The sequence below is a fragment of the Podarcis melisellensis genome (genome assembly GCF_964234715.1).
Source record: "Podarcis melisellensis genome assembly, chromosome: 4".
Taxonomy (NCBI): Eukaryota; Metazoa; Chordata; class Lepidosauria; order Squamata; family Lacertidae; genus Podarcis; species Podarcis melisellensis.
Genome location: NC_138531.1, coordinates 6142838 through 6162333, shown reverse-complemented (window position 1 = coordinate 6162333; position 19496 = coordinate 6142838). Strand labels below are relative to the sequence as shown.

Sequence of the window (19496 nt, the reverse complement as noted above, 5' to 3'; positions counted from 1 at the left end):
AGGATCCCACAAAATTTCCTTCTATTTCAGTCTAGTACCTCCACCTCCACAAACTTTTGCTCAGTATATTGTGATATCTTCAAAGGATATTTCAACTAAAACACATACACACCTTACAGTAAATTTGAGATATCTCACATTTCAGACATGTCCCCTCCCCAATGGTGTGCAGAACTTGCAAGTAAACTAAATTAGATTGTGCTTTGAATGTTCTTTTTCTACCATGGGGAAACATTTCTTTTTCATTTTAACACATAGCTGGTATCCTTTAAGTTGAACTGCAATTTCTATAGTCACACAGACACACACATAGACACACACACCTGGCAATGTGTACAGTTTGCATAAGAAAATATTAAGAGGTGTGATATTCATGTGTACCTGTTCCAGCAAAGGTTTGCCATCTGCTCATACACATTCCAAATTACAAAATTACGTCATCTTGCTAGCTAAAATAAGGAATTTAACATTTATTTAAAAAACCTAATTCATTGCAGTGGTACTCATACTCCACGATGGTCCCCATACTGAAGAATGAGGATGGCACCTACAGTAATGGGGTTCTGCCAGTTAGTTTAAACAGACCTATTTGCAATGACATTCCTGAGCAACTTTATTAGGAATTGTGGATAGTAGGGCTGGGGGTAATTTTGTTTTCGTTTTTAGCATTTCATTTTCTTTTGCCCTGATTTAATGCTGTATACCACCTTGTTATGTTATATGAAGAATAGCCTATAAATATTTTAAATGACAAGTAAAGATTTAAAATTGCTGCCTGCAAAAAGGAACTTAAATCTCCAGATTCCTGAATCCAACTTTCATGTAGCAGCTTAAGTGCTCACAAGCCAGCTTATGACGAAGTGCAGAAACTGAGGCCTGTTATAAGAATTCTAAGGTCTCAAATATAGAATAAATGTTCATAAATGTACAAGGCAAACACACACATAGGTATCTAAAACACGTGTCTGAAATAGTACAGGAGAGCAATCCTGAAGCCATTTTGACTCTCCCAAACTGACTGTAAAAAGAACAGTCTTTCTCCTCCAGATAGTAAAATATATATGTGAGTGTGTGTGTGTATGCTTGCCCTTGTACCTTGAAACTAGGATTTTCTGCCCTTTCTCCACAGCAAAGGGAAGAGGGAGAAAGAAGAGGGAGAACTGTAACTTTGAAAATGTTTTGTTTGAAACTTGGAGTTTGTGAGAGAATTTATGGGCACTGGAGACAAGACTGTTCTGTGTGGGACCTCATACCTCCCAAGGCCCATGGGCCTGAGCAGATGTCCCCCAATACCACCTTCTGGAATCAGTTCAAGTAAAACTTGCTGTGTGTAATAAAAAAGGTAAAGGGACCCCTGACCATTACGTCCAGTCGTGACCAACTCTGGGGTTGCGACGCTTATCTCGCTTTCCTGGCCGAGGGAGCCGGCGTACAGCTTCTGGGTCATGTGGCTAGCATGACTAAGCCGCTTCTGGCGAACCAGAGCAGTGCACGGAAATGCCGTTTACCTTTCCGCTGGAGCGGTACCTATTTATCTACTTGCACTTTGACGTGCTTTCGAACTGCTAGGTGGGCAGGAGCTGGGACCGAGCAACGGGAGCTCACCCCGTCGCGGGGATTCAAACCACCGACCTTCTGATTGGCAAGTCCTAGGCTCTGTGGTTTAACCCACAGCGCCACCCGTATCCCGCTGTGTGTAATAGAAGTACTTTAATGGAAGCCATCTTAGAACTGGAAAGCAATACCTATAATTGCTAAACATTTGTCCCCATGTCCCATCTGTGATCTCACAAAGGTGTGCACCGACATCAGTAGCTTATAGTAGCATATGTTGTGTTATTTTAAATGATAGAAAGAGTAACGCTTCTAAATCAGATGTTTTCCTTTAGCCTTCGTCCTCAAAACCTCAGATAAGATTAATTTCTCATCCCTTTCTCTAATCTCAGACCACTAATAATATGTATTAGGGGGTGGAAAACTTAGATGTAAATCTGCAGGTTCTAGAGTCAACATTCCCTTCCGCTAAATGAAAAGGCAACCTATTACTAAAAACTCAGAAACCCAGGATGTGAATTTTATACAGTAGATTTATCATCCATTTGAGCAAAGCAGCAGCCTACCCAGTTCCAATAAGATGGGGGTTATATAATAATGAAGAGGGGAAATATTCAGCAGATTGGATTTCAGGAGGTGAATTTGTAATATGCACACAAATCAGCAAGAATAAATTCAGTCTCAAACTCTGAATATTAATCACCCTTCGAAAAATACAGTAATAGGTCACACAAAGCTTATTAAAAATGTGGATTAAGATTTCTTGCTATCCTTGCACATTTGGAAATGTATGCACTAAGGTGAAAAGAGGCTGCCCTCCATTATCAAACCTCATGTGCTCTTTGGTCTTGTATATTCTCTTTCCTCCAGTAATATAATAATTGCCTTGTATAAGACTAAAGGCCATCTAGTTCAGTTGCTCCTCTGGGCTATGGGCTCCTCTTTCAAGACTAAACCTGCCCTTTCTATTTAGCCTTTCCCAACTGAGCCTAAAGGAAGCTGGGAAGCTGCCTTGCGCCAAGTCAGACCACAGGCTCATCTATCTTGGCACGGTCTGTACCGACCAGCCGTGGGCCTTGAGACAGGTGTCTTTTGGAGATGCCATTGATTGGACTCAGGATATTCTGTCGAAAAAGCACATGCTTTAGCTCTGAGCTATGGTCCTTCCCAATTAGCAAGAATCTTCATCTGCCTTAACAGCATTTTTAAAATTGTGAGTGTGGGTTGATGTTTTTTATTCTTCCCTTATTTCCCATTTCCCACCTCTTACATTTTTTATTTGCTAGCAGGTATCTTTTTAAGTTATCCAGCACCTAGCACAACTTAGGTACTTCATTGTCAGTATTCTGCTTTTAACTGTACATGATGAGCCACTCTCAAAATGGAGAGCATGAAGCCATCCTATGTTGTCTGGGAAAGCCATTTCCCGTTCCCAGGGAAATGACGTTGCTGGCTGGGAACAAGCCTGACCCACGCGCACAGGGCGGGATAGCCCCTGCGCCATTGGGGGGTCCTCGGCCGCGTCATCCCTTGGCCGACCAATCCGGTAGGTCCGGGGGCGTGGCACAGGCTATTTAAACTGCCCACGGCTGAGGACTCGCCCCTTTTTCTTCCTGCTCACTCAGTTCTTCTGCCCTCCCTCTTTCCCTGCCTAAGGTTAGGCTCTTTATCTCTTGGCCTTGCTATGGACCTTGGTTGGTCGTCTGTTGAAGGGGCCTGGTAGGAATTTTTTCTACTTGGCAAATTGGCACTGGCCATTTGGTTTTTCGCCTACCTCATAGCAAATTGTCACAACTTTGTAAGGTTTAGCGGTTAGGCATTGGAGTACAGTGGTACCTCGAGTTACATACGCTTCAGGTTACAGACTCCGCTAACCCAGAAATATTGCTTCAGGTTAAGAACATTGCTTCAGAATGAGAACAGAAATTGTGCTTCGGCGGTGTGGCAGCAGCGGGAGGCCCCATTAGCTAAAGTGGTGCTTCAGGTTAAGAACAGTTTCAGGTTAAGTACGGACCTCCGGAACAAATTAAGTACTTAACCCGAGGTGCCACTGTATTAGGTTGAAGGTGTGGGGAGGTAGTGGCCATCAGCTACCCCTCTTAATTCAAGGGTATTCCGTTAAAGGATTATGAGGGGCGTGGTATTTGTCTGAAGCCCCAGACGGTGGGCTAGGGCCATGGCACGACCCCTAGTGGTGACCCTGGGGGCTTCCTAGTTGATGTGCTGGGCTTCCCCTACTGGTGGTTAACCCTTCCAAGGCTTCCTGCAGATGGGCAGAAGTCAGATATAGTCGTGTGGTTTCCAGTGCCTAAGCCAATACCACTCACATTCTGTAACCAATAAAGTTGTGTCCCTTTTTGCCCATTGACCTATAATACAGTTTCATGTGTCTTTATTCCAACATCCCGGGAGAGTTTGGGACCTTGCCACACAATGGCAGCCAATAATCCAAAGTATACTAGCCCTGAACATAAGCAGTGGGATTCAGCAAAGGCAATCTGTGCATGCTGATAAATATGTGCATTGCGATTGACAACAGCGGCAAAAGTCTTAATAGCACAAGGATGGAAGACTGAGGAAACTCGGACTAAAGAACTATGGCAAGAGAAATTGATGGACTATGCAGAATTGGCAAAATCTACACATAAACTACGGGACAAGGATAACTGTGACTTTAAAGATGAATGGGAACTTTGTACAAAGTGCTTAAAGACGCAACAAAGTGAATTGGACTCCTTGGCAGGTTTTGAATAAACACTCAAGTTTTTTTAATGATAACAACTAGTTAGGTAAATCAAGGATCAATACAAATTTGTAGCATGCAGAGAATAGCATTTATAGAGAAACCAGAGATTGGAACTGAGGGAACTCAGGGGTGGGGGGTGGGGGGTGGAGGGTTGGTTGGTTTATGGCGGGAAATGGGGGAAATTAAGAATGATATGTTTTAAGATAATATATTTTGTTTAAATTCCTAATAAAAAAATCTATTTTTTAAAAAAAGTACATTGCAATAATATTCTGGTCCCCACTGCAGTGCCACAGCTAGGGGAGTTAACAAGGACTTGCGCTCCAGGTCAAGCTTCCAGGGGTGGCTCCATTGAGGCTCCTAGCCTGCCAGCCATTTTACTGTCTAGGCTTCAGACAAAACAGCTCTCCCTGCTCTCTGTGTGAGTGACTGAGTGAGCCTGGAAAGGAAAAGGAGAAAGAGGAAGAGAATGAGGAGAATGGAGTTTGCTTGCATGCCCATTCCAAAAAGTGAGTGATTCTCTTCCTTCCCCTTTCCCCAATGAAACCACAGATGGCATCTCCTGTCTGGTTTCGCAGCTGCGTGAGTCTCCTAAAGAAAGGCCCCCCACCTTATTTGCAAGAGGGAGAGTAAAAAAGCAATTGGAAAACTTGGAGAAGAGAAAGGGAAGGGAAGACTGCCTTCCAGGCAAAGTCGAAAAAATGCACATTTTGTTGTTGTCAGCTGTTATGAAGTTCACCCTGGGCCAGCAGGGGGATACTGTAGATAGTTTTCACTCAGGTCTGTAGATAGTTTTCACTCAGGTCCACGTCAGTTATTTTAGGTGGGAAACTCTGGGTTGTTGTTGCTACAGTGTTGACAGCCGGCTGCCTATAAAAGCAGGCCGGCTGAGCTGTTTGCTGTTCAGTTTTCTGTTCCAGCTTACAAAATAAAGAGCTGCTTTGGAGAAATCGCTGTGTCGTCTACCATGTCTACCCACTATTCTACATCAGCCATGGGCCTAGCCAAGGGGGGTGGGCAGGGAGGGGCAGCTGCCCCCCCCCAGTCAAGTAAACAATAGAAATACTTGGTGTGTGTGCCAAACTGAGCCTTTGACCGGGTGAAAGAAAGCCTCTTCCACTTCTAGGGCCTCTATTAATGTGATATAAATAGCATAATAAATTATAGATATAAACTGTTCTTGATTAGGCAATGTGATGGGAGAGAAAGAGAATGGTGGACTGGGAAAACGATGCCTGTGGCTATTGTTGTTCGTTTGTATCATTTATGTCCAACCTAATCCTTTGAATGTTCCTCAAAAGTAAGGCCCACTGTGTTCAATGGGATTTACTCCCATGTAAATAGGCACAGAATCTGAAGTCTTTGATTATGATTTCTTGGGAAGCAGTGATTGCTATAGCTCTGAACAAATTTATATAAGATCACAGATAGGATGGGGTATGAATATTTAGTAAATAAATGAACTAGATGGTGATAGACTTACTTCTATGGATTTGTCAAATATTTCTAAAGTCATTTATATAAGTAGCCATCACAACAACATTGGAACAGCGTCATATGCCAATAGCTCCCATATGTTTATGATTTGTTGTGTGAACAAGGGCTTCCGTTCTGTGTTCCAGATCTACTGTCAGTCAGGGTTGTGTATTTGTGTGGAGGTTTTTTGGAAGGCTGCCAGTGCTATTGCTGTGAGAGCAAGAGAATATTTTTTCCCATACTCACTTTCTCTGCACAATCTCCGGGGACCTCTTTTAAATGCTGGCGGTGGGGAGCAAAGCCTCCCCCCCCCCGGCCTTCAGAAGAGGTCGAGGAAGGCCGGCGGGGGCCGAAAGGCTTTGCTCCCCACTGCCAGCATTTTAAAAGCGGTCCGGGATAGCAGGGAAGCGCTTCCCGCTATCCCGGACGGCTTTTGAAGGCAGGCGGGGAGGGAGCAAAGACTTTTGCCCCCCGCCGGCCTTCAGAAGAGGTCCTGGACCTCTTCTGAAGGCTGGCGGGGGGCAAAAGTCTTTGTCCCCCCTGCCTGCCTTCCCGGGGGCTTTTAAATCGCCCCAGGACAGCGGAGAAAATCGCCCGGGGCGATTTTAAAATGCTGGCGGGCGGCAGCAAAGCCTTATTAATTTTGTGTTCTGTTGGTTATCTTATAACTAGTTATTACTGGTTATCATACAGACATTTTTATGGGGTAATGTGATTTAGAGGTGTATTGCAGTTTGCTGTTCTGTTGCTTTAAATCTTGCATTTATTTATTTCCTAAAATTTATATACAGTTTACAAAAAGATAAAACAATAAAATTGTTGCTAAAAATTACAACCCTAATTTAAAACATACAGAAGGTTAAAACCGCAATAGAATATTTTAAAACAAATTAAAACTCATGCAACTTTCTAAACTTCTGGCAAGTTTCAGTTACATTGTCTATTCATTTTTACGGGTACAGTAGTTGCCTAGAAATTGTTTCTAGTAGAAGGTGGCTAAGAAATTAAAATTTAAAAAGTGCTTCCTACTTCCCCACAATGAATTTTGGCCCAAACCTGAAAAACACAACTCTGAAATATCCATCAATTATTATTATGCCTTAATTACATTGATTAAGAAAAGGAGAAACTGAAAGCATGTTTCCAGTGAGAGGAACGATAGCTGCAAAGTGTGGAATGGCTGTTGTTTCAAAGCAAACCACTCTAGAAGTTTTCAATGGAATTTTCTGAGATTATGCATCTGACAAGATAGGTTCTGTGTGCCAGTTTTCATACTGATAGAGGAGAAATCTTTATTTATTTATTTATTTTTACCATGAATATAATTTTCATGCTTTGTAATGACGGAATGCTGAAAAGGTGAGACATCTTAATCTTTGGAGGCTCCATAATATATGATATAAAGGCAGTCACTTTTCTTGCATGCACTTATTATCTCTGTCTTACTGTCAGCAATTCTGAGGCTAAGAGAGAGTGGCTGGCCCGAGGCAACTTTGAGAGTTCATGACTGAACTGGGTCCCCTAATGCATAGTTCATGTCCTTAACTACTAAGTTACATCACCACTCTGTAAGTGTGTGTGGCGCATGTATTTGAGGAAGCATGCACCAGTACATGGCAATTATCAGGAAAAAGTAGAGCAAATAAGCATACCCACATCCTTAAATCCTTGTGTAAGTCAGAGACACTTAAAAATCCAACCCATGACTTTCTTCTGCCTAGCCTGACAATGTTCACTGTAGTCTTATTTTGTCTATAAATCTTAAGCTTGAGGTCACTTTAATTTGCATTGAAGGAGAATTAGTGAAAGACAGTCTATTATCTCTAGTGAAGTATTGACTTTTCACATGAACAACATAGTCTATGTCTTTCATTTCTTAGTTATCTGTTTCTTGAACACCAAGGGCTAGGACTTTAAATATTTCTGAAGGTATTCCTTTAGGATCAAGATGGTCAATAAGATTAGAAATGTCTCACTGCTACATATACACATCTGTAGAAAGTCAATTTGTCTGGTTTTGACTCCTGAGACTCTGTGGCACTGTGAAACGTTGTGCATTCAGAAACCCCAGTTTCTAGCAACTCCAGTTAAGAATAACTCAGGTAGGAGAGTGGGCAGAGACCTTTGCTCAAGATCCAGCCTGAGCAGACAGTATCATGGAAGGCTAAGAGGACATACCACTTGGAAACATGGCAATAACTTTGTTGCATTTCTTAAACAAGAACAGAACAGTAAGAGGAAACAGGAGTAACTCATTCCATTTCCATCTTGTGACTGAACATAAGAACAGCCTGCTGGATCATCCAATGGCGCCATCTAGTCCATGACCCCGTTCTCACGGTGCCCAGCCAGATGCCTGTGCAAAACCAGCAAGCCAAGCATGATCACAAGGAGACTCTGCCCTCCTGTGGCTTCCAGCAACTGGTACTCAGAAGCACTGCTGCCTCCAGCTGTGGAAGTAGACCAGAGCCACCCTGGACAGAAGCCATTGAGAGCCCTCTCCGCCATATAACCCATACAGGGGCATGATTCACATATATTCCCCCTTTCACTTAAAGAAACAGCAATTAAATTAATGACCACTGTGGAAACATCTCATGGTGATTCCTTCATCGCTAAATCTCAAAGGCTTCTACAGAAGGAAGAAGGCCTTGATTTCTGTTCTGACCCAAGTTTGTCACATGCAACAGTGTTTTCATTTCACTACAGTTTGGCTTCTGAGAGGATGTATGTAAGACACCTGTGTTGGAATTGTTATTATCATGCTATTCTAGACCACTCATTCCAAAGGAAATACAATGGAAAAAGTTGTGGAGATCATCAGTTACGTACATATTGTTTGTGGACTGAAAAGAACAACAATGAATAATGCTCATATTCTTTGGATGGATTTCTGTTCTGTCCATGGGACAAATAAGCAAACATCAGCAATCTCCACTCCCGTTTCCGCTTGAAGTCTCTAACATCCTCAAATGCTTCTGAATAACTCAAGCAGAATAGTACAATTACTGTCAATATAACATAATTATTTAGGCAGAGTCCCAGAAGGTCAGCTTGATATTTGTTTTTTTTTTTAATATTTATTATTACATTTATAACCCGTCTTTCCTCCAGAAAGCTGACGATGCCATAAATGCACTCCCTCAGTTTATCCCCACAGCAACCCATGTGGTAGGTTCGGCTGATAGAAGGTGACTGGCTCAGTATCATCCAGAGCTTTATGGCTGAATGGGGATTTGAACCCTGGTCTCCCAGGTCCTGTTCAAACACCCACACCACAAAGGCTTTCAGGTATTATATGTGCATTTCTCTGAAGGCCTTTTTGCTGCCGAGTGCTTTTTAAATTGCTTTTTTTTTTTTTTTGCTGCGGCTTTCTTTTGTTCTGCTTTTACAGACACATGAAGAGTGATTTTGCTCTTTCCAAAATGGCTGCTGAAACTGCTTCTTCTGTTTTGCAGAGTAGAGGTCATCCCCAAATTGCCTTTGCTCCCTAATCTGTGTTCCGATCAACACAGTTTGCACCGTCATCTGTATGACTTTGTGAACGGTTAAGTCCTCTGTTAGCTGTGCTCTTTCATTCAGCCCTTTGTCTAGAATTCTAAGCACCGATCTATTCTCAAGTGCTCCTCTTTTTTTACAGCAAATTCAGTGTTCAGCCTGTGCATACTTGGCCCTAACAAATGACCCATCAGTTTCTACAGTTTCTGAGCGCTTGATAAGAAGCAAGCAGGCCTTGTCACAGAACACATTCCTTTTGGGATGTCAAAATGGGCACTGGGACATTAAAACGTGGTCAGAACAGTATTGTAGCCGTACTTTTGGCCCTCTACAGCAATACTAGAAAATTTATAAATGTTGAAGGCGTCTTTCTGCATGGCATTAATGAGTGAATTTGCTTAAACTATTCCTTCTTCCTCATGGAGCTCTGTGGCCAGGCAAAAACAATCAAATGTCTGTCTGTGCCAGGCAAAAATTGGAAAAAGAGAGGCCTGAAGTTACATGTTGCTGCCTTGAATTTCTGCTGTTAAAGTCTTCTCTGAATTGTAATCAATTCCCCAATTGGCTTCTTCCTCCTGGTCTTCTTGTTCCATTTGTTTCTTCATTTTTCCCCACCTCTGGCTTTTCTGTCCCATGTCGCCTTCTCCCAATTGTTATTGAGAAAAAACTTTTTTATAGTTGCATATTCTGGGAAACGAGTTCTTTCCCATAGATTGTGTCCTCCCTAAAAGAGGGCACGTGTTGCGGAGAGACCTGGAGACTGACCTCCTGGTTGTGGGTGGGTATATTGGACAGCCACAACACCCGATTGGTAGGTCCCTCATTGTTGGGTTTAATCTGGCCAATGGGGTGCAGTCTAAATGGATTGAGGGACCTATATATACCTTTGCACGTGACCCAGAGCTTCCTCTTTCAGCTCATGCATTCGGAACACCCGCCCACCTCTCCCTATTTTTAGGGCATTTTGTGATTGACCTTGATATGCTGTCATGTGTCATCTGTCGTTTGGACAGGGGCACGACAGGAATTTTCCCCACTTGGCTGATTGGCTGTTGCCATTTGGGTTTTGCCTGCCATGTAGCAATTTGTCACAACTTGTAAGGTTGCAGATAGGCACTGGTTCAGGTGATAGGGATCGGGGAACGGTCTTCCCATCCCTATGTGAAGGGTATTCCGTTAAAGGAATCCAGGGACTCAACGTGGTTTGGTCAACTCCCGAGAGGGGGTTGTGCCCGTGCTGGAGTCCAGGGGAGCATATGGGTAGTGAACATAGTCTGTTCCCGGGCTTTTCACCTACCTCAGGTGTTCACCCTTGGCTGACCTATGATAGAGCTCTGGGTCAGCACTACCTGCAAGGGTGTAGGGAGCTAGTCTAACCAAAGCCTATGCTACCATTCACTTTTCTGTGATCAATAAAGTTGTGGCCTAAATTCTGCCAAAAACCAAAACTAAAATTTGAGTCAAATGTGTGATTATTTAAGGGGGAGGTTTCTGGGTCTAAACACGCAAAATCCAGAAAGCCAAATGGAATATGAAAACGGCATTGTTCTATTCCAAGATCCAGTTTGAATGGTCTCAGTATCGCTCTCTGCATGGGGACAACGTGCATTTCCATAGGCCCAAAGTTTAAAGTAGCAGAAATCCAGATGGCCAACATTGCAAATCTTTCTAATATCCTAGCAAGATTAAACCTGCTTCTTTACTTCTTAGTAAGCAAAACCCATTCACACACCCCCAGGCAGTCACTAAGGCTTGAACTATTTCTGATTAAAGCGGATACATTTTGCCCTGCAAAGATCACAGGTTTTCAGGTTAACTGAGTTAAAAACACAACTTTATTTACTACTCTTTAAAATTAAAATAAAAAATAAAGGATAGAATAAAGAGGTCAGATACATGTAATAAAAGCATGCTTTAAAAACATTATATGGTAAGTATAAATGTGTCTAACAAATGTTAACTTACTAGGTTGTCTCTAGTTCTTCTGCTTATTAGCGCTGCCAAATTTACTCAAATCACATTTGAAAATATAAGGTGCATTTTAATTGTGACACTAGCATGGTTTTTGCCTTTTTCAAAACTTCTGCTCGCTTGGTCAACATCTTCATTGAGCTATCTGCTTTGAGCCCAAACTCTCATTCCTGGTCAGTTCAGATCCCTTGAGCATATACATCACATTGAGATTTCACATATCTCATCTGACTGTGAAAGTTCTACCCAAGCTTTGTTCACAAAAAACATATATGCATATTTTTTACATGTTTATCCCTATACAGTACTTGAATTAGTTTATAAAGTCTAAAAATGTCATTGTGTTTGCTCTTGATATTTATTTGTGTCAGTATTAAAAAATATCAGCATTCAAGCACATACCCTCGATTAGATATGTCACACAATCTCATCTGGTACCGTGAGAGCTATTGACATTGATCTACCCACTGTAATCATGTCAAATGGCCAATCATAAAATTGGGGAAGCAGTAGTAAAAGCAAGGAATATGCTGACATAGCAGCCAGTTTGCATTATGTATAAGATGGCAGCAATTGTGGTCAGTGTTAGTTGGAAAATACTAATATCAGACCATGCGTCTATGGGTTTAAGTATACGGTTAAGCTTAAAATAGCATCACATTTGTGGTACTTCTCTCTGCTACCGTAATAGTACAAAGAAAATACTGAAATGACAAGATAGTATTTTGCCACATGAAAGGGCAAAGGCTATCTGAGGGAATTGAGTTTACCCGTAGGTGAAGGAATGTCTGTAACTGTGCAGTTCCTCTAGAAGAAGTTTTCACCTCAGTGTCCTCTAAAACAGAGAAATCTGAACAAGTGAAAATGCTTTGAAGACAGGTTCCCTAATCAGATTTTTTTATATATATAAAGAGAGAAAGATCTTTCATCACTCAGCCATACAGGGCAGCTGAATGCCAATTGGTAATAGAGGCCTTTCTGAAGAAAAATGAAATATCAGTCACAACCTCAGCCTTAAAGGAAGGAGGGGGGAAGTATACAATTGAATCTAGTTTTATTTAGAGTTGATGGTTTTCAAAAAGAAAAAGAAAAAAAGCCTGAAATACTGATTTATGCAACTGTCAGGTTTGAATGTATGCAACACAACTTTCTCAGATTGAATCCCATTGATTTTCTATAACCGTGTCAAGCAGTCAGTGCATCACGGCGGTTTCTGGGACTGTAATAAATAATCCCTTTGGAAAGAAAGTGATTCTTCTCTTCGTAAATACATAGGTGAACATCTTGTTCTCTTGCTCTTTCATGTCTGTTACAGCTTAAGCTGCAAGGCTGTTGTTTTTAAAGAAAGTGATTCCTTAATTCCCTATCTTCATTTTCGTTTAGGCTAACATGCTTTGTTTTTCTTCTGACCTTCTTGGGGCTTTTACTTCAGGGAGACGCTGTTAGAGCGGGATGTCATTCTGCTTAGGAGATGTGAAGAGATGAAAAGACCAAAATGAATGCTTGCAAATTCAACTTGGAATAATTAGCAGCAGTACATAATAGTGTGTGTTAATTCTGAAAGGCACTAACCTAGTCTTGAAAGACAGCCTTATATATGAAAGGAGAGTTAGCGCTAGCTCAAAACAAACACCACTTCCACAAATTAATATTCCCCATTAGATCTATTGGGTTTCTGCTCCAGTGCCAATCATAATCACTTTTGGGTGATATGGTTACTTCTGCTTTTGAGCTTCATGTTTCTAGCCTAGAACTTCCATTTATACATTTTTGGGTTGATGTGTTTTGTGCGCCACACTAAATTTATAACTTGCTTTGCTATTGATTTGCTAGTTGTTCACTATTCTCTGTCATACACATTATTTAAAGTTGGTAAATAATTTAAAATGTGCTAAGGCATTCATTCAAGTACCTTCATAAGTAATTCTAAAACTGTTTACCAGAAGCATAATACCAAGCTAACACGTATAAGAAATGACAATACTGTTTTCAAGTTAAATGTTTCCTGCAGAAAGCCTCCCACTCCCCAACTCCCCAACATTCAATCGGCATGCAACACATGCTTTTTGAACTCTACATAATGCCTTGAAGGCAAATGAAATGGAAAAATGAAATAAAGAAAAATAAAAGGAATACCTCTCGTGCAAGAAAGACAATGAGGTCTCAAGAGCAGGATTCTTCTTTCTCTCACACAACTTTCAAGTCGGTTCAGGCCGTTTCCTCTGACCAACAAATCCTGATGGCCGAAATTCAGTTGGGTGTATCTGTGTTCTGATTTCCAGCTGAGAATTGTCAGGATTTCAAACTAAAAACTGTGGATTGTATTATCTAATCTATCTGCCTGCACAAAAGGCTTCCACTTGGGCAACACAACTTTCCCCTCCTCTGCAGCTCCCATCCCACCCTAAAAATTTGCTCCACAGGCTTGAGGGGCAGGAAGGGGACAGAAAGGGGAAGAGACCTGTTGCACAGTGCTAGCTACCGGCCTACAAGTCCCAAGATGAATATACTGACATTGAACAGCATGAACTTGGAGTACAAGACAACCACAAGAGCCCTGATGGTTCAGTTCAAAGGCCCATCTAACTCAGCATCCTGTACTAGTGGTCAACCAGGTACCTGTGAGAAATGTGCAATCGGGACATGAGTGCAATGGTTGAAAGCCAAATTGGGCTAGTTTGTCATAGTATATTAAAGGGCAGCAATAGTACCACTCTATTCTGCCTTGATCACACCACACCTGGAGTACTGTGTCCAGTCCTGGGTGCCACAATATAAGAAGGATATTGACAAGCTGGAATACGTGCAGTGGAAGGCAACCAAGGTGATCAAGGGTCTGGAAACTAAGCCTTAAGAGACTTGGTTAAGGGAGTTGCAACTAATGGCTACAAGTTACAAGAAAGGAGATGCTGACCAGCTGGAGCATGTGAAGAGGTGGGCAACCAAGATGATCAAGGGTCTGGAAACTATGCCTTATGAGGAACGGTTGAGGGAGTTGGGTATGTGTAGCCTAGAAAAGAGAGGAGATATGATAGCCGTCTTCAAATATCTAAAGGGCTGTCACATGGAAGATGGAGCAAGCTTGTTTTCTCCAGCTCTAGAGGGTAGGACCCAAACAAATGGCTTTAAGTTACAAGAAAGGAGATTCCGACTAAACATCAGGAAGAGCTTTCTGTCTACAAGAGCTGTTCAGCCGTGGAGCAGACTGCTTCAGAAAATGGTAGACTCTCCTTCCTTGGAGGTTTTGAAACAGGTTGGATGTCCATCTGTCATGGATACTTTAGATTCTTGCATTGCAAGGGCAGGCATGGATTTAGGGTTGTGTGAGCGGTGTGCAAACACTGGGTGCTGAGCCCAGGGGTGCCATCTCAAAGCCCGGTAAGCAAGTCATGAGGCTTTGACAGGGTCCTAGATTCAACCACCCATCTTCCCAAAACCTAGTTAGCACTTTCCCAGCTTTGGGAAGGAAGTGGAAGGGCTCTAGTACCTTGCCAGAGCCCTTGCACCTCCTTTCCAAAGCTGGGCACCTGCTTACCCGAAAGGCATTTCAGAAGGCAGCATAATAGCCTTTTAGCCGCTAAGACACTAAGCCTTTAATAGCCGCTAAGCCGCTAAATCGCTAATAGCGCTAATCCGCTAAGCCGCTAATAGGGTTGCTTCACAAGACGAAAAAACCGCTAGACGAAGAGACTCGCGGAATGGATTATTTTCGTCTTGCGAGACACCACTGTACAATTCTAGGAAATATTGTGGTGTAAATATTGGCTGATTATTTGCTGTAAGAAATCAGTTACATTTACTACAAGCTGTCACCAGCATCAATGTTAACCATTTATAGAAGGTAAAGGGATTATAAGGATACAAGTAAGTCTGTAAGTATGATGTTGTTTATCACCTCTTTAGTATAACTAACTGTGGAACATGTTAGTCATATGAGGTGAACAAAAGCAGAACCTGGAAATTGCACAAGTTAGGCCCATGGGAACTGGGCAGAACAATGAAGAGTAAAAAATGACTTACTTTTTCCTATAGAAAGCTTTTCCTGGATTCTAATTTTATTCTTGCATACAAAAGAATCTGTGGAATATGAAAATACTCAGCACTTCATTATCGGTTGCAATACCATGATTGTAGAACTTTCTTTCCAAAGAGGCTGAACTGGTGTATGCCTAGAGAGGCATGCAGTTCTTCCTTAACGACATTTCCCCAAAAGATAACATTGAGCAACCACAGATACTACCTTTGGAGCACCTGAAAAGAGCATGATTATCTTTTTTAAAGTTTAAAGAAAGTCTCCACCCTGATCTGAAGAGCTCTGAAGGCAGTGAAGAAGATGCCTTTTCCATCTGCCCATGGGCCTTTCCAACAACTTATTTGTTTAGGCACTGGGCTAAACCATGTTGTTTCCTCTTTTATATACAGTGGTACCTCGGGTTAAGTACTTAATTCGTTCCGGAGGTCTGTTCTTAACTTGAAACTGTTCTTAACCTGAAGCACCACTTTAGCTAATGGGGCCTCCTGCTGCATGATTTCTGTTCTCATCCGGAAGCAAAGTTCTTAACCCGAGGTACTATTTCTGGGTTAGCGGAGTGTGTAACCTGAAGCGTATATAACCTGAAGCGTATGTAACCTGAAGCGTATGTAACCCGAGATACCACTGTACTGTATGCTAGTTGATTTTAATAGAGTTTTAAACTCTGCTGTTTTATTGACGATTTAGTGAATGTTGTTTAAAGGTAGGTCCAGTCATGGACAAGTCTGGGGAGCCGGTGTACAGCTTCTGGGTCATGTGGCCAGCATGACCAAGCCACTGTTTATCTACTTGCACTGCGTGCTTCCAAACTGCTAGGTTGGCAGGAGCTGGGACCGAGAAATGGGAGCTCACCCCGTCGCGGGGATTTGAACCGCTGACTTTCTGATCGGCAAGCCCTAGGCTCTGTAGTTTTACCCACAGTGCCACCCGTGTCCCTTTTAACTGCCTTTAACTTGACTAGAGACAGATAGCAGGGTTTGGGGGATGGGAAGTGGGATAATATATTTCCATCAGCAAAAATGACATTGAGAGGGTTGATCCCATCCCCACTGTTACAGGGTGCTGATCCAGACTGGGTTCCTTAGTGGTTGCTATATATGTTTTTTTCAAAATAAAGATAAACCACTGCACTCACGCATTTAGCGGGCAATCATATGACCAGATGGCTCAGCTGACGTTAAGTTTCCAATCCTTTCTCAGCCAAAGATACACTGGTATAACTTGCTCAGCCATAGCTTGGCTGAAGCTGGTGTAGGTTCCCCCAAAGGGGCCTTCTGGTGGGGTGAGACCAGAGATGGGTGGCAGGTTGTATCCTATGTCCATTCTGCTAGGTCACATGACCTGTCAACCCAGCATAAAACTATTTTAAAGGCTTGTTTCCCCTTTGCTAGGCTTGGGCACAGGAGCAGCAGCCCTCCTGTTGAATGAGGTTTTGTTTCTGGTGTAACTTTATGCCAGCTTAATTTACACCAGCTTGCTTTACGCCAGCTTCATCTACATTACATTGCTCCCTTAATGTTGTGTTTGGCTTGAGATGTACGTGTTAGAAAGGCTGGAAATTGAATGGGAGTTGCCTTGGTGGAACTCTGATGGCGATGTGGGTGGCGCCTGCATTTGGCTATAGATCGTTACAAAATAATATAAACTAATTGCAATTTCTGTGAATTTGGGTGTCATTCAAGGAGTTTCAGGGGAATGGAGAAAAGGGACTTTCAAAGAAATGGGAAAGCATTTGTGCTGAAGTGTCGCATGGTTTTGGCTTTCTTCTCTAACAGCTGAGAAAAGTGATGGAAGCTTGTTATCTGAGATACATAAAAACCAGACTGAACAAAGCACTATAAAATGCATTGTAAGAAGCAATCCTGCAGCAACAGGAAAAGTGAATACATCTAATGGCTTTCTCCCCCCTCCTCCATATCTCACATCTATCGTTTGGGTGTGCAGCTCTGCTGAAAATGATGCTCTTTTAGAAGGGGGAAAAAGTATTCCATTTGAAAAGGTGGTAGAAAAGACAGAACAAATTCTATTGCTGAGGGAAAAAATAGACTGAAAAAGCCAGTAACTCATATATTCTACTGAAAGTGGGTCTCAAAGAGAAGAGCTTGTTAAAACGGAAACATTAGTTGCAGTGCATTTGATTTTCCAATCTGCTCTTGCATGCTGTAGTAAAAGGAATCTTTAGGAGACAAGCTGTGATTTCTTGAACTTGGAGAGGGCAATAGCTAAGGTGGACCATCTTCTATTCAAACATATGTGCATGCTCCACAGCCTCCATAATCCAATGAATCAAAAAGCTCATCTTCAAACAAGCCATGGGAAGAAAGAAGCAGAAGCTGAGTAAAGGTGAGATTAACCAACAAACAGCTGAGTGTAGAGAGTAGGCAAAGCAGGTCAGAGGCAGCCTGAGAAATGCAAAAAGTGGGCTAGATCAAAATGTGCATGTTTCCTTTTCATGTTATTAGCAATCCTCGCAAAACATTTGCCCGAACATGCTGGCCCTAAATCACAGGTGGTGAGCAATCTTGCGCACATACCGTGACCTGCTCTGGAGTTGTCATCCACAGATAATTGCAATCCCATTATAAGCAGTTTTGTTACTTAACTGCCCATCAACACGAGAGGCAAAGTAATGGGGTGAAGGAGGGCCAGGGGCCCTCTAAACCTCTTCTTCAAATGGCAGCAGACCCAGGGCCTTGTGATAAGAATTCCAGCATTGGGGGAGGAGGATTCAGATACTGTGTTGAATTGAAAGGACCCTCCTTCCCCTTCGAAAGAAAGACCCAGAAGGATGCAAGTTTGCTCAGTCTGCGTTGATCAAAGTACTGCACAGGTGAGTCAGTCCTGTTCCACCATCTTCCTGCTCAGTTCTTTTCCCATCCACTTCTGTACCACAAAAAGGTTTTCTGCAACACCAATATGTATATCACCCATTTCAGAAACCGATGTTGAATTGTGTAGGTGAGTGAGCCTTTGCAGATCGTTCTGGGACAGCCCAGGCACAACACCTCCCATGATCCCAAACAAGATGTTTTTCAGGGAGTGACTACGTACATGTGCAGATGGCCCTATAGGCACACCAGGGTGTGTGTGTGTTTTTTGGAGGGGGTTACATTCCTGGAGTTGAGTGGCAACAAGCAATCATTATTTGAAAACTTGGAAAAGTGGATAAATTGTCTGGGGGTGTTGGAAGGACCTATGGGCAGCTGGAGAGACTACGTTTGAAGTATGAAAGAAAGATATGCCGTTCTTCCTTAAATACATTTCCCCAAAGGATAACCTTGTAAGAAAAGGATAACCTTCCAAAACCTGTAAGAATTTAGGAAATTGAGAAGAAGAAGAAGAGGAGTTTGGATTTGTTATCCCACTTTATCACTCCCCTTAAGGAGTCTCAAAGCGGCTAACAATCTCCTTTCCCTTCCTCCCCGACAACAAACACTCTGTGAGGTGAGTGGGGCTGAGAGACTTCAGAGAAGTGTGACTGGCCCAAGGTCACCCAGCAGCTGCATGTGGAGGAGGGGGAAGCGAACCCGGTTCCCCAGATTACGAGTCCACCGCTCTTAACCACTACACCACACTGAGGAATGTATTATACTAAGTTTGGGCAGCGGGTGAAGCTGCAGAGCCATGCAAGGATCTTGTGTACTTGTTTAAAGGAAGACACCTTGGCCGCTTCCTGACATTACTAAAGGTAAGCACTGCAGCACACTGGAGCATTCCCCAGAAATTCTTCCCCCTACCATTGCCATCTCATGCAAAAAGAAGCAAAAGACGTCTTCTTTCAGGACGCTGGTGATAAAGACTTCCCAGAAAACTGAGGGTAGGGTTGTGCACAGTTCTGCCTAGAAACAGTGGTTGTTATTCATGTAATAAGACCTATCCACACTGATGTTGCCCAGCAAAATGCTGGGTTGATTCACAGTGGCGCATATCTCGACACTGCACTGCCACACGAATATTTCCCTTGTGCCAGTCTACATAGTCAGTTGAGGAGCAAAGGCAGGAGTGGAACCTCTCTCTGAACACAGTGAGCCGAGCCTCATCAAATCGGGCACAGACATTCACATATTTCACAACTAGTTTTAAAGTCCAAAGGCCTTCAATCATCTGATTTAATCTAAATGACTAGCAGCTTTTTGCCTCCTTGTTCATAAAAATGATTTAACACAAAGTACAGGGCTCAGAAATCAATCTCCTGCAGTCAAAGAAACCTGTGTAGTA

General features: G+C 42.5%; 1 protein-coding gene and 1 long non-coding RNA gene across 2 annotated transcripts in view; one reads left to right on the top strand and one right to left on the bottom strand.

The window, feature by feature from the left end:
- The window catches only part of LOC309368757 (uncharacterized protein), a gene marked incomplete at its 3' end in the record, with an annotated part of 324407 nt that overhangs the window by 9243 nt on the left and 295668 nt on the right, over positions 1–19496 (top strand). The window lies entirely within an intron of this gene.
- Positions 12283–13495, bottom strand: LOC309368514. Its single transcript, XR_014167806.1, has 2 exons — positions 13382–13495; positions 12283–12705 (listed from the first exon to the last, which is right to left on the bottom strand). It is a non-coding gene; the product is annotated as an uncharacterized lncRNA (long non-coding RNA).